Here is a 14,055-nt window from a genome sequence, read left to right as displayed (position 1 = left end):
GTGTGGGGATACGGGAATAGGGCAGGGGAAAGGGCCTAGGTAAGATAATCCGTAAGGTAGAATCAATTGGCCAGATGGACTCTTCTGCACTGTAGGGATTCTATGACCTGGTGTTGTGAGACTTCTTACTGGGATTCTATGATACAGGGTAGGTCATCTAGGACAAAGATGAAGAGAAATATCCTCACTCAAAAGGTAGTGAAGCTGTGGAATTCTCTACCACACAAGACTGTGGAAACGGAGACACTGAATATATTTAAGAAGGAAATAGATAGATTTCGCAACTCTAAAGTCAAAGGGTATGCGGAGATTATTTCGTTGAGATGAAGGGTCAGCCATGATCATGTTGAATGGTGGAGCATGCTCGAAGGGCCGAATAGCCTCCTACTAGTTTCTATGTCTATGTCAATGCCACAACTCTGCAGTCTCAGTGCTCCTCCAATTCTGGTCTCTTCCACATCCCCAATTTTAATCACACCGCCACTGGTTACCATCACTTGAGCCCTGAATTCTGGAATTCCCTCCCTAAACCTCTCCGTCTCTCTGCTTCTCTCTCTTTCCTCCTCTAAGACGCCCCTTAAAATCTGCCTCGTTGAACAAGCTTTCGGTCGCCTGTCTTAATATCTCTTTAAGTGTGTAAATGTCAGGTGTTGTTTGATGACCCACCTGTCAAACCCCTTGGAAGCTTGAAGCCATCAATGCAAGTCGTTGCGTTCTGTCTGTTGCACATTGTGCATCTTTGGTCTTTGGAGAGACCAAACCTGGGATAGGTGGAGGAGGAAGAAGCCACAGCTGATGACACAACTGGATGCTGACAATGATCCTGAAGATTTTCCCAACAAAGTACCAACAAAGCCAGGGAGAGTCACACCCCAGACTGCTGCAGTCAAGTCTTTTCCTAAAGGACGTTTCCCAATATATGTAATAGTTCTGTCCAAATCTATGCAATGTACACCTCCACCAGTACCCTCTGTACATTATAAATACTTCACATACCCATTCCTTTAATCCACACCTTGCTTCTTCTGCTATGGCTCTGTGGGTTCATCTCAGAGTCAAATCATAGAATCATAGAATCCTACTGTGCAGAAGGAGGCCATTTGGCCCATTGAGTCTGCACTGACCACCCAGACCCTATCCCCATGTATTTACCCTGCTAGTCCCCCTGACACTAAGGGGCAATTTAGCATGGCCAATCCACTTAACCAGCACATTTTTGGACTGTGGGAGGAAACCGGAGCACCCGGAGGAAACCCATGCAGATACAGGGAGAATGTGCAAACTCCACCCAAGCCGGGAATTGAACCTGGGTTCCTAGTGCTGTGAGGCAGCAATGCTGAACAGTGTGCCACCGTACTGCTCTGTTGTGGGTTCCTCCTCCAGGAACCTGAGCATGTAGCTCACGTTGATCTTCTAGCACAGTCCTGAGGGAGTGCTACACTGTTGGAGGTGTTGCTGACTTGAATGTGATGTTAAACCAAGGCCTTGTTTGCCCTCCCTGGTGAGCATCAAAGATCCCTCAGCCCACTTCTTTGAAAAAGAGTGAGAAACCTCTCACTGGAGTCTGGGCCAATATTCATCCCTCAACAGATTATCTGTAGTTTCTTAGCTGAGTTGATGTTTTGTTTAAGTGAAGGTCTTGTAAAGTATGGGGATTCTTCATAAGCTGCAAGGCTGCTTATAGTCAAAATTTCAGCAGATTGGTTGTTAGGTGAGATTGAAGTTGGAACAGGTTGGTGAAAGTCCTTCTCCGCTTTCACAGTATTGCTGTTTGTTACCTCCGATGCTTGAATGGTTTGCAGCTACTTCAATGGCTTTCTAATGGGAGAATAGTTCCTTGTTGTCATTTTAAAAGCCAACAGAGAGTATGGCTTCCTCATCATGTGACCTCCTGAATTTCCAAGTCTTTTTCCAAATAAGATGGATGGTTATGTAGATTATATAATCCTATATAGTGGCTTACACACCTTGAGAGTGGAGACAGCCAGTATTTGAATGACCCATTCAATTTAAAATTATCTTCTGAATTAATTTCAGGAAAAGGCCTTTGTTATTATCAGTCTGGAATGTTCTTTTCTCCCCTCTTGAGACAGGGGAGTCATACTGTCATTGACATCTAGAGCACAGAAAAGGCCCTTCAGCCCATTGTGTCTGCGCTGTCCAAAAATAACTACCTAACTATTCAAGCCCCCTTTTCCAGCACTTGGTCCATAGCTCTGTGTGCGTTGGCATCACAACCGCACGTCTAAATTTGTCTTAAATGTTATGAAGGTCTCTGCCTCCCTTTCTGTAAGAAGTCTCACAACTCCAGGTTAAAGTCCAACAGGTTTATTTGGTAGCACGAGCTTTCAGACTGCTACTCCTTTGAAAGAGCAGCGCTCTGGAAGCTCGTGATTTCAAATAAACCTGTTGGACTCTAACCTGATGTTGTGAGACTTCTTCATGTGCCCACCCCAGTCCAACACCGGCATCTCCACATCAGCGCTACCCTTTCAGGCAGTGAGGCTCCCACCACCCTCTGGGTTAAAAGGTTTTTCCTCACATCCCGTCTAAGCCTCCTGCCCCTTACCTTAAACCTATGCACCCCCCCCCCCGATCATTGATCCCTCCATCCATGGGAAAAGTTTCCTCCTGTCTACTCTATCTCTATTAAATCTCCTCTCAACCTTCTCTTTTCCGAGGCGAGCAGTTCCAGCTTCTCCAATCGATCTCTGTGAGTGAGGTCTCTCGTCCCAGGAACCTTTCCGGTAAACCATCTCTAGACCCTTGCCAATGCCCTCCCATCCAAAGTGTCAGCCAAGGCCCATTTCTACGTTCGCTAAACAGGCAGGACTCAGACGCAGCTCGAGGCCGAAATCCTTTTCGCTCGCCGAGCTTTGATTGACACCCTTAACGACTGCTGACAACTGCAGGGATATTAAAAGTGCCAGTCTGCTGCTGTGGCAACCATTGTAGCTTGGGGTGGGTGGCCACTTACTCCCTCTGTCTGCTGGCTTGCCCATTATTGGAGTGTCTGTACAGCTGATACTGGAGAGAGTGAATTACTTCTCCCTTTTGAATCGAGTTGCTAATTAGGCTCCTTCTTGAGACAGGGCAGCCACCACACTAACCTGAACAGACTAGTAATAATAGAATTACTCGGAAGGTTGGGCTGGGAATGTTCCGACTTGCACAGCCTCCTTTCACAGTATGCCGTAATGAAGCCGATATGATAGTCTAGGGGTTCGGTTTAGTTTGGTTCTTACCGAAGAGAAGCTGCAATTAGTTACTCGAGGAATGTATTTAAATCCATAGCCAGGCGACCTAAACATGTGGTGGGTTTTCCAGACCTTACTGCCGACTGGATCATCCAGTCCCACCGAAGATGACTCCTCGCGACGGGTTCCCCGGCCGCAGGACGGGCGAGCCTCACGAAGCACTGTAGGTATCAGCAGGACTGGAAGATCCTACCGGCAGCCGATGGCATGCCACCCCCGCTGCTGGAAAACATGCCTCGGAATAGGGGTGCGGGGTGGGGGAAACAGGGGGACTGGAAAATCCCATCCGCATAATTAAGTTCCATTCTCTGCAGTAATTTTGATTTGATTTATTATAATCACATGTATTAGCATACAGTGAAAAGTATTGCCTTTTGAGCATTATACAGAAAAGCATACCGTTCATAGAGAGGGAAGCGAGAGAGTGCAGAATGTAGTGTTACAGTCATAGCTAAGGCGCAGAGAAAGATCAACTTAATGCGAGGTAGGTCCATTCAAAAGTCTGATGGCAGCAGGGAAGAAACTATTCTTGAGTCAGTTGATACGTGACCTCAGACTTCTGTATCTTTTTCCCGATGGAAGAAGGTGGAAGAGAGAATGTCCGGGGTGCGTGGGGTCCTTAATTATGCTGGCTGCTTTTCCGAGGCAGCGGGAAGTGTAGACAGAATCAATGGATGGGAGGCTGGTTTGCGTGATGGATTGGTTCTTCATGGGAATTTGTTCTTCGTGGGAGTTTGCTATGCACAAATTGGCTGTAATGTCTTCCGTGTTATGAGACTAGGTTAAGCATCGAAAGCTCTTCATTGACTGCAAAGCATTTTGGGACTCCCTGAGGTTATGAAAGGCGCTACATAAATGCCAGAGTGTGAGGCCTAGGAGATTTTAACTCCAGGACCCCTGGTTCGGGAATGAAACTGGCTGGTAGGAGTCGGAGCTCATGAGAGGACCAGGGGACACATCATAGTTGGGGATCGAGGGAGGTTACACAGAAACCAGCTATGTCAAGGTAAGTCAAGTTTGGAGTTAGGGGTGGCGGGGGAGGGGTGGGCTGTGAAGGCCCATGGTATGCTTGTAGGGCCAAGAGAAATAGGAGGAGCCTTTGGTGAACTGCTGGGCCTGCTGGGAGCAGGGAACCTGTCTGCAAACAGCTTTCCTCTGGCAGGTTTACACTCCAACAGGTTTATTTGGTAGCAAACACCACTAGCTTTTGGAGTGCTGCTCCTTCGTCAGATGAGTTACCTGACGAAGGAGCAGTGCTCTGAAAGCTAGTGGCATTTGCTAGCAAATAAATCTGTTGGACTTTAACCTGGTGTTGTGAGACTTTGTACTTTGTTTACCCCAGTCCAACACCGGCATCTCCACATCAGGTTCACACTCCACAGGATTTTGTTAGGCCCATTGTTATAATGGTGTGTCCAATGGCATCATCAAGAGGCGCCTTTGACAATTAAGTCATAGCCCCACTTTGCTGCATCCTTTTCTTAAACGTTAAATAGAAATGAAGTTAATGTAAGTAATGCAAGGATCAGATCATTTTTTAGTTAAAGCAAATCAAAGCAAAATACTGCGGGTGCTGGAAATCTGATATAAAAATTAGAAAATGCTGGAAAAACTCAGCAGGTCAGGCAGCATTTGTGGAGTTAAGAATCAAACCTGATTTGTTTGATAATCTCAGCAGGTCTGACAGCGTCTGTGGAGAGAGAATAGAGCCAACGTTTTGAGTCTGGATGACCCTTCTTCAGTGCTCTGACGGAGAGTCACCCAGACCCAAAACCTTTGCTCTATTCTTTCTCCACAGATGCTGTCAGACCTGCTGAGATTTTCCAGCATTTTCTGCCTTTGTTTCAGATTCCAGCATCCGCAGTATTTTGCTTTCATCTGATTTGTTTGATATTGGGCTCAACGCTGCAATGAAGTTACTGTAAAATTCCCCCGGTTGCCACACTCCGGCGCCTGTTCGGGTACACCGAGGGAGAATTTAGCACGGCCAATGCGCCCTAACCAGCATGCCTTTCAGACTGTAGGAGGAAACCGGAGCACCCGGAAGAAACGCATGCAGGCACGGGGAGAACATGCAAACTCCACACAGATAGTAACCCAAGCCAGGAATTGAACCCGGGTCCCTGGCGCTGTGAGACAGCAGTGCTAACCACTGTGGCCCAATGCCGCCCCAAAGATAAACAAGGAACACCTTTCTGTGATAACACCGACATACAGGATCTGGGCATTGCTGGCAAGGGTAGTATTTGTTGTCTATCTTTAATTGCCCTTTAACTGTTTGGCTTGTTAGACCATTACCACATTGCTGTGAGTCTGGAGTCATGTGCAGACTGAATGACAGACTCCCCCTCCCTAAGGACAGCAGTGAGCCAGATTGGTTTCACAACAATTGTCTCACGGTCACCATCGCTGGGACTATCTTTTAATTCCGGATTTATTAATCAAACTTAAATTCTACCAGTTACCGTGATGGGATTTGAACCCCTGTCCTCAGAGCAGTAGCTGGAGCCTGTAGATTACTGGTCCAGTGATGTTACCACTAGGCTGCTGTATCCCTCTTTGGGTTAGTGAAATGCAAGATAGGCCCAGTGGTTGGCACTGCTACCCGGGACCCGGGTTTGATTCCCTGTTTGGGTCACTGTCTGTGTGGAGTTTGCACATTCTCCCCATGTCTGTGTGGGTTTCCTCCGGGTGCTCCGGTTTCCTCCTTTTATTAACCAAAGAAAAGACGTTTAGGCAGGTACATGGATAGGAAAGGTTTAGAATCCCTGCAGTGCAGAAGGAGGCCATTCAGCCCATCGAATATTTCAGACTGTGCAAGGAAAGCAGAGCGCCCGGAGGAAACCCATGCAGACACAGGGAGAATGTGCAAACTCCACACAGACGGTGACCTAAGCCGGGAATCAAACCCGGATCCCTGGAGCTGTGAGGCAGCAGTGCTAACCACTGTGCCACCAGGCCATTCTGTTGTGTTTAGAGGTATCTGGGCCAAAAACAGGCAAATTGGACTAGTTCAGTTTAGGAAACCTGGGTCAGCATGAAAGAGCTGGGCTGAAGGGTCTGTTTCTATGCTGTGTATCTCAATGACTCTAAAAATAAGTCATATGTCCATTGATGTGGCAAAACATTCTATTCATTAGTGAGCATAAAATAAGTGGTCAACTTAAGGGTGTAGAAGGAGGCCATTCAGTCCATTGAGTTTGTACTGACCACAATCCCACCCAGGCCCTATTCAGGTAACCCCACACATTTATCCTGCTCATCCCACTGACACTAGAATCAATTTAGCATGGCCAATCAACCTAACCCATCACATCTTTGGACTGTGGGAGGAAACAGGTGTACCCGAAGGAAACCCACACAGACACGGGGAGAATGTGCAGACTCCACACAGACAGTGACCCAAGGCCGGAATTGAACCTGGGTCCCTGGCGCTGTGAGGCAGCAATGCTAACCACTGTAACACCGTGCCACCCTAGTTCTTTGGGAAAACTCTCTGGTGCCAAAGCTCTATCTCACTTCCTTTGAGTGGGATCTCCTACAAATTCCACTGGCATGTGTTAAGATCAGTTAAGTCCGACTGGTTGAGAGATGAAAAGACCAGAGTAGGTTTCGGTGTTGAGTTATCTGACAGCTGCCATAGGAGATGTAAACTGAGTTCCCTTCCAGCAGCATCTGTTTTATCAGCACAGGCGAGTCCCGTGTATAGGGTTCCTCCACCACCCTTTCAGTTCCTGAAATCTGACTAATTAGAGGGTATTCCTTCCTATCAGGGCTCTTCCAGAAACTGACATGTCCCCAACAAAAGCAGGACAAAAAAAAGGATCACCAAGTTCTCTGTACAGATTAATAATAATCCTTGGCTATAGTCTCCCCGTCTGAGTTTCGAACCCATTGTCTGTCTTCCTTCTCCCTTCAGAATGGGGCTAGATGCTCATCACGTTGAAGATGTCGGAAGGAGTGGCATCGGAAACGTTGGCGACTGACCCCATTGCAGTAATTAGCGCAAGTGGTTTCGTAATCAATCCTATCTCCCTTTAAGTAGTCACTGCCAACAACAAGTTACATTTATATAGAGCACTTGACGTTGTAAAATATCACAAGGCTCCAACCGAGGAGTGAACATCAAAGGTGGCATGGTAGCGACGGGCAGCACGGTTTCTCAGTGGTTAGCATTGCTGCTTCCCGGCTTGGGTCACTATCTGCGCAGAGTCTGCACATTCTCCCCATGTCCGTGCGGGTTTCCTCTGGGTGCTCTGGTTTCCTCCCACAGCCTGAACGACGTGCTGGTTAGGTGCACTGACCCGAACGGGTGCCAGACTGTGGCAACTAGGAGAATTTCACAGTAACTTCATTGCAGTGTTAATGTAAGCCTTACTTGTGACTAATAAATAAATAAATAAACATCAGGCCTTGTGAGAACAGGTGGCCAAAAGCCTGGTCAAAGAGGAAGATTTTAAGGATCATGTTATGGGAGAAAAGAGGGAGACATTGGGAGATTGAGGAAGGGAATTCCAGGGCTTAAGGCCTTGGCACCTGAAGGTATAGTTACCAATGGTGTAGCATTGTTCACAATCTCAGGACATCCTATAGTGCTTCAGAGTCAATGGCTCACTTTGGAAACTTGTCATTTTGTAGGAAATTTACACAGTGCGATCCCACCAATATTGATGAGATGAATGGCCATATCAGTGCACAATACCTTAGAATCGTACATCATAGAAGGAATTATTCTGCCCATCGTTTCTGTGCCAGCTCCCTGAGAGAGCTACCTAATTAGTCTTTGCTATTTCCCCACATGCCAGCACTTTTTTCCTTTCCTAGCATATATCCATTTTCCTTTTAAAAGTTACTGCTTCCATCCCCCTCTCCGGCATCACATTTCAGGTCACAACAACTCACTGAGTAAAAATAAATCTCCTCATCCGTCCCCTGGCTTTTTTGCTAATTCTCTGAAATCTGTGCCCTCTGGTTACCGGACCTCCTGCCAACGGAAACTGTTCCCCCAATCTGCTCCATCAAAGCCCCTTCTTGGTACTAAATATCTCTGGTAAATCTCCCAGAACAATTCCATCTTCTCCAGTCTCTCCACACTGATTTCCCTCACTCCCGGTACCATCCTGGTAAATCTCCTCTGCATTCCCTCTAAGGCTGTTGACATCCATTCTTAAAGTACATGGGTGTTTTCAGATTACCAACTTAGTCAATTGTTTACAAAAGTCAGCCTAATTCCCTATCGAGCAAGGATTTGGGGTGTTGAAGTGTCAATATACAATTAAACACAGCAGGTGACAATCGCTTTCTCAAGGGGATTGCTGGTTAAAAATGTGACATTGATTGTCCAATAAACAGAAACCACTGGAACACTTTGGGGGAGAACTTCTTGTGGGTTAGTAACACCGAGGAAGTGTCTTACAATAAACTTACTTGAACCTGAAAGACCTGATAGGATTGATTCTTCCAGCATAGCCTGTTACTGTGAGTAACAGAGGCCAAGGTTGTCAAAGGATTAACATTTACCTTGCGCAGCTAACATGTCCGCATTTCTGCTGTCCCCCCAAGGCTTGTGGTACTTGGAAGAAACTGAATGAAAAAGATTTCCAAAGAGCAGGAATGGTGGTTTAACAGTGTGTTCAATGTTCCTGCTAAACTGCACACCCGGGTTCATAGAATCCCTACAGTACAGAAGGAGGCCATTCAGCCCATTGAGTCTGCACCAACCACAATCCCACTCAGGCCCTACCCCCCATATCCCTACATATTTACCCAATCATCCCTCTAACCAACACATCTCAGGACACTAAGAGGCAATTTTAGCATGGCCAATCAACTTAACCCACACATCTTTGGACTGTGGGAGGAAACTGGAGCACTTGAAGGAAACCCACGCAGACACGAGGAGAATGTGCAAACTCCACACAGACAGTGACCCAAGCCGGGAATCGAACCCAGGTCCCTGGAGCTGTGAAGCAGCAGTGCTAACCACTGTGCCACCATGCTAAATTGGCCCTTCGTGTCAAGGGACTAGCTAGGGCAAATGCATGGGGTTATGGGAATAGGACCTGGGTGGTTTGGTGGTCAGTGCAGACTCAGTGGGCTGAATGGCCTCCTTCTGCCCTGTAGGGATTCTATGGTTCTATGTTAATGTAAGCCTACTTGTGACAATAATAAATAAACGTATTGATAAACCCCTTTTGTTATAAATAATGATTAATATTTATATTATGACCATTCATACTCTAATGCAAGATATATGATTTATAACCCATCTTCCTTCTTTGTGATTCTACGTGATATCTGCACCCCACACTCACCTTTTACAGCTCAGGTCCTTTCAATAACAAACTGCACGGCTATGTGTATTTAAATAAGGATTAATATTGACCGCAGAGAATGGGAAAGTATGTAATGGGTGGCACTGGGCAGTGACTGTCTCAGCAGACGTTGCACTGTTTAGGAGCCAGAAAGTTCTGGAATGACTTTCCCAACGCAGCACCCAGGGAGTGCTGCACTGTCTGAGGGTTGAGACATTACCACAAGGCCTCAACATTCCTCTCAGGTAGGTGTAAAATACCCGACTTCGCAGCTTTTGGAGATGAGAACAATGCTGGCCAAAATTCATCGCCCAAGCATGGGGGCTATGGGGATATGTGGGTGGGTTTGTGGTCAGTGCAGACTCAATGGACCGAATGGCACTGTAGAGATTTTATGGTTCTATGTTAATGTAAGCCTACTTGTGACACTAATAAATAAATGTATTGATAAACTACTTCTGTTGTAAATAATGATTAATATTTGTATTATGACCATTCATACTCTAATGCAAGATATATACTGGTTTACGTGGTCATTATCATGCCATGGGATCTTGCTGTGCACCACTTTATGTTTCTTACAATACAACTTTAAAGGTAATTAATTGGTTGTGATTTACTTTGGGGTGTTCTGAGGTCACACAAAGTGCTGTATCGGTAATTTAAATTAGTCAGACCAGTTGGAGCAAGAGTTTGCATTGAATGTCACAACGCTATCTATTGCACTTTCAGACAGTGTTTCATTTCAATTGAAAACACAATGTGTTAATCCATTAACCTGGATCTCTATCAGTTCGCCAGCAATGACACACTCTGTGCACCTGTCTCTCGATTGTAGAAGTTCTTGTCAGACTAACTTTCCACAGTTAGCTCTGACCTATCCCACTTTTCACCTCGGGAGTACATTACACAAGAAGGTACTCACTGAATAAAGTTGAAATCCAGTCATCATTGCACCCTCCCCAATTCTGGCCTAACCTTTCTCTGCTAATTTCTTGACTCATCCTGGGCAACAGTTCCTAGGCTTCGGCCACTGTCCAAGTCAATATAAATTACAGCTCAGGCGTGCATCCGGTCAGCAGGTATTTTACACAACTGTTCCAAATCTGAATCCTAGTCACATCCGGGGAAGAGATGCTTCCTACTCGTGGTCACTGTATAATGATTGGAAATGGTTGTTCTTACTATCCATATCCTCTGACTCAGAGCAATTACAGAGGCCGAGGCTTTGTGTTTTTATTCCCTTTCCCCCCTTTAAAAATAAAGACAGCCTTGGATTCATATAGTTTGATTCAAAGTGCTTTGTGGCCAATGAAATACTTTTTGAAGCGGGGTCACTCTTGTAACATAGGAAGTGCTGGAGCCAATTTGCACACAGTAAGTTCCCTCAAACAGCAACGTGAGAATGAGCTGATCCTCTGATTTTGTGATGTTGATTGAGGGATAAATATTGAGCTAGACATCAGGGAGAACTCACCCTGCTCTTCTTGGAACCAGCCTCCCATCCATTGACTCTGTCTACACTTCCCGCTGCCTCGGCAAAGCAGCCGGCATAATTAAGGACCCCGTGCACCCTGAACATTCTCTCTTTCACCTCTTCCGTTGGGGGAAAGATACAAAAGTCTGAGGTCACATACCAACCGACACAAGAACAGCTTCTTCCCTGCTGCTGTCAGACTTTTGAATGGATCTATCTCGCATTAAGTTGATCTTTCTCTACACCCTCGCTATGACTGTAACACTACATTCTGCATTCTCTTTTCCTTCTCTATGAATGGCATGCTTTGTTGTAAAGCGCACAAGAAACAATACTTTTCACTGTATACTAACACAGGTGACAATAATAGATCAATTCAAATCAAAAGTCTGTGGGATATTCTACAGCCACTGAAGAGAGCAGACAGTTTACAATCTTGTCTAAAAAGAAAGCATTTCCAACAGTGCAGCACTTCCTGCAGTGGAGCATCAGTCTCAATATGGCACTCTAGAGGGAGATTTGAACCCATGGCTTACTTGAACCCATGACTTACCAACTGTACTACGGTTGGCACACACACACACTGGAAAGCATGACAAGAACAGTGGATGCTGAGTGATGTGATAGGTTTGGGAGGGATAGAGTCATACAGGTTGACAACATGGAAACAGGCCCTTCGGCCCAACTTGTCCATGCTGTCCATTTTTTTAAAATCCCTAAACTAATCCCAATTGCCTGCATTTGGCCCATATCCCTCCATACTCCTCTTACCCGTGTAACTATCTAAATGCTTTTTAAAAGACAACATTGTACCCGCCTCTACTATTACCTCTGGCAGCTTGATCCAGACACTCACCACCCTCTGTGTGAAAAAATTGCCCCTCTGAACATTTGTATCTCTCCCCTCTCACCTTAAACCTATGCTCTCTAGTTTTAGACTCCTCTACCTTTGGGAAAAGATATTGACTAAATAGCTGATCTGTGCCCCTCATTGATTGAGACTACATGGAAGAGGCTTTCGAGAATGGTTTGAGGGCAGTGTAAAGAGGCGGCAGAGTGAGTTGGAGAAGAAGATCAAAGCAACCAAAGGTTTTTGCCACCAATGATAGAATCATAGAATCCTACTGCGCAGAAGGAGGCCATTCGGCCCACCGGCCACAATCCCACCCAGGCCTTATCCCCATTACCCCATGCATTTAACCTAGCTAGTGCCCCTGACGCTAAGGGGCAATTTAGTGTGGCCAATCCACCTGACCCACACATCTTTGGAGTGTGGGAGGGAATGGAGCACCCGGAGGAAACCCACGCAGACACGGAGGGAACGTGCACACAGACAGTGACCCGAGGCCGGAATCGAACCTGGGCCCCTGGCGCTGTGAGGCAGCACTGCTAACCACTGTGCTACCATGCTGCCCCGTGCCACCGAGCCACCCATGATGGTGGTGATGCGCAGGATACTTGGTGGTGGGGGTGCAAAGGATGAAAAGATGGTCATGAGATGTTGCAGAATTAGGGAGGTAGTAGATGAATTAAAAGAAGAAAAATAAGACTTTACAGAGAGACAGATGTAGGATAGAATGAAAGAATCGCAACAAACCTAATACATTCTCAGTAGGCCAGCTAATTGATCAAGGATTCACTGACATCTTTCTTCCTGAATTCTTTGCCTGAAAGCAGATCCAGTCCACAACCAAGACGTTTCCCCTGGGTAAGACAAGGAGGCATGTTCCTGAATCCAGCCCAGCAGAAAAGGGGTATTAGCTATGAGGAGAGATTGAATAAACTGGGATTGTTCTTCCTGGAAAGACAGAGACTGAGGAACAACCTGACAGACATTTATAAAATTATGAAGGATACAGATAAGATAAGGACAGTTGGAGGCTTTTTCCCAGGGGCAGAAATGACAATTACAAGGGAGCACAAGTTCAAAATAAAGGGGGAAAGGTTCAGTGGAGATGTGTGGGGTAAGTTTTTTACACAGAGGGTGATGGGGGCCTGGTGCCAAGTGAGGTGGTTGAGGCAGATATGTTAGCGACGTTAAGGCTTATCTGGGTAGACATATGAACAATGGGGAACAGAGAGATACAGGTCTATAAAGGACAGCACAGACTTGGAGGGCCAAAGGGCCTGTTCCTGTGCTGTACTGTTCTTTGTTCAAACCCCCTGAAGCTGGCATCAATCTGTTCCACAGCAGCCATCCACTCCCACCCCCACAAGGATGTTGCTTCAGCAACATATACTTTTACGTGCATGTTGCTGTCCAGAGCTACGTGGAGTGCTGATAGAGGCTCCTTTCCATCACACAGCTGACCAGGAGTCCCTCCTGCCATTTGTGCATGTTGGTCAAATTTACAAGTCAATACTCAACATGCTCAGTAATGCACCTTCCTTGGCCATCAATCCTGGAGGGAGACTTGAACCTCAGAGCTTCCAGTTCAGAGACAGGGGCACTACCCATTGTCTCCTCCTTTCTAGCCTAAGGATGGCGCAGTTAGAGGTTCAGTGATCCTCCCAAACTGTCAGGATAAATGCTAAATCTATTTCCCTGATTTCTTAGTTTCCACGTTCATAGAATCCTTACAGTGCAGAAGGAGGCCATTCAGCCCATCGAGTCTGCACCAATCACAATCCCACCTAGGACCTGTTTCTGTAACCCCACACGTTTACCCTGCTAATCCACTGACACCAAGGGTCAATTTAGCATGGCCAATCAACCTAATCGTCACATCTTTGGAGTGTGGGAGAAAACTGGAGCACCCGGAGGTTGATTGGTGTTAACAAATTGTCCCTAAATTAGACCTCCCTTAATCTGGCGCACATATAATTCTCTAAATTTGCACCCCTTTATTGTGGAGTCCAAGAGGCGTAAACAAAAGTCATAGGTAGAAGAAGGATTGGAATGAGGCGTTCACTGAATGTTAAAATGGGCAGCGCGGGCTTGTAGGGCCAAAGGGCCTGTTTCCTGTGCTGTGTTGTTCTTTGTTCTTTGGAGGACCCAGAGGAAACG

The sequence above is a fragment of the Carcharhinus amblyrhynchos genome, chromosome 5 (assembly GCF_965287045.1).
Source record: "Carcharhinus amblyrhynchos chromosome 5, sCarAmb.v2.hapA, whole genome shotgun sequence".
NCBI lineage: Eukaryota > Metazoa > Chordata > Chondrichthyes > Carcharhiniformes > Carcharhinidae > Carcharhinus > Carcharhinus amblyrhynchos.
The sequence above is the reverse complement of the archived record's forward strand: the minus strand, read 5'-3'. Positions refer to the sequence as shown.